Below are 2,421 nucleotides of genomic sequence, written 5' to 3' on the forward strand. Positions count from 1 at the left end.
CCCAACTCACTCCTCTTGGAACACCACAGTGGAATGGTGTATCCGAAAGGAGGAATCGTACCCTATTAGATATGGTGCGATCTATGATGAGTCACACAGATCTTCCGACATACCTTTGGGGCTATGCTTTAGACACGGCAGTTTTTATACTTAACCGAGTTCCATCCAAGGCCGTGATAAAGACACCATATAGGATATGGACTGGGAGAGATGCCCAGGTGTCTTTCATGAGGATTTGGGGTTGTGATGCTTACGTTCGATGTCAAGTCTCAGACAAATTAGGACCCAAATATGACAAGTGCTTTTTCATTAGATATCCCAAGGAAACTAAGGGATATTACTTCTACATTCCCAGTCAGCACAAGGTAGTTGCGGCAAAAACTGGAGTTTTTCTAGAAAGGGACTTTGTTTCTAGAAAGACTAGTGGGAGCACGTTCGATCTTGAAGAAGTTCAAGTTGTGAACAATAGCACTGATGCCTCGATGGAAGTCGAACTGGGACCACAAAGTGTTGTGGATGATGTTGTTCCACAAGGAGTTGAGGAACAACAACCAGTTCAAGTAGACATACCTCTTTGCAAGTCTGATAGGGTACGTCGTCAGCCTGAGAGATACTCATTTCTCTTGTCTGACCATGATGACGTTGTGCTCATAGAGGATGAGCCTACCACCTATCAGGAAGCTGTGATGAGACCAGATTCCGAGAAATGGCTAGAGGCCATGAGATCCGTAATGGAATCCATGTACACCAACCAAGTATCGACTTTGGTTGATCCACCTGAACGGGTAAAACCCATTGGGTGCAAGTGGGTCTTTAAGAGAAAGACTGACATGGATGAGCTTATCTATAAGGGTCGCTTGGTAGCTAAATGTTTCAAGCAGATTCATGGTATTGACTATGATGAAACTTTTTCTCCAGTAGCGATGTTTAAGTCCATTCGGATCATGCTTGCTATTGCAGCCTACCATGACTATGAGATATGGCAGATGGATGTCAAAACCGCGTTTCTGAATGGAAACCTACTCGAGGTTGTGTACATGACACAACCTGAGGGTTTTGTAGATCCACAGCATACTAGCAGAGTATGCAAGCTGCATAGGTCCATTTATGGACTAAAGTAAGCTTCTCGGAGCTGGAATCTTCGATTCGATGATGCAATCAAACAGTTTGGTTTCATCAAAATGAACATGAGCCTTGTGTCTACAAGAAGGTTGTAGAGAACACAGTTATCTTCCTCATATTGTATGTGGATGACATACTACTAATTGGGAAAGACATCCCTTTGCTACAGTCTGTCAAGACTTGGCTAGGGACATGTTTCTCGATGAAGGACTTAGGTGAAGCATCCCTCATTCTAGGGATACAGATCTATAGAGATAGATCTAAGAGATTGCTTGGCCTAAGTCAGAGTATATACATTGATAAGGTACTCTTTCGGTTTGCCATGCAGAACTCTAAGAAGGGATTTTTGCCGATGTCACATGGCGTGAGTCTTTCGAAGACTCAAGCTCCCTCTTCTAGAGAGGAGAGAGACCGCATGGATCAGATCCCTTATGCCTCAGCCATAGGATCGATCATGTACGCCATGCTATTTACTCGACCTGATGTCTCTCATTCTTTGAGCATGACGAGCATATACCAGTTAGATCCAGGTGAAAGTCACTAGATAGCGGTCAAGAAAATTCTTAAGTACTTAAGAAGGACTAAAGAATATTTCTTGATATATGGAGGCGATGATGAGCTAGCTGTAAAGGGTTACAGTGATGCTAGCTTCCAGACCGGCCAGGAAGACTATATATCACAGTCAGGGTTCGTATTTTGCATTAATGGTGGTGCTATCAGCTGGAAGAGTTCGAAGCTGGATACAATAGCTAATTCTACAACAGAAGCCGAGTAAATTGCTGCATTAGAGGCAACAAAGGAGGCAGTTTGGATCCGCAAGTTCATCACTGAACTTGGGGTGGTTCCTAGCATTGCTGACCCCATTGAGCTCTATTGTGACAACAATGGAGCTATAGCACAGGCGAAGGAACCTCGCTCACACCAGCGGACCAAACACATACTACGACACTTCCATCTTATTCGAGAGATTATCGAGAGAGGAGATGTGAAGATTTGCAGAGTACCAACAGAGGCTAACATCGTAGATCCCTTGACCAAGGCTTTGGCACAGAGGAAGCATGATGGTCACACTAGGTTATTGGGGCTTAGAGCCTACACTGATTGGTACTAGTGCTAGTGGGAGATTGTTACCTAGAGCCCTAGAGCCAATCATTTGATGATTGTATTTTAGACTTGTTGTATCATATTCTATATAAATAAAGGCATTTGGTTTTTGGTTATTATACTTACTTGTATTAGTGTCAAATAAACTAAGTATAATAACGTCCTTGAGTAAACGGTTCTCACCTATATCAATCG

This window comes from Zingiber officinale, chromosome 7B, assembly GCF_018446385.1.
Source record: "Zingiber officinale cultivar Zhangliang chromosome 7B, Zo_v1.1, whole genome shotgun sequence".
Taxonomy (NCBI): Eukaryota; Viridiplantae; Streptophyta; class Magnoliopsida; order Zingiberales; family Zingiberaceae; genus Zingiber; species Zingiber officinale.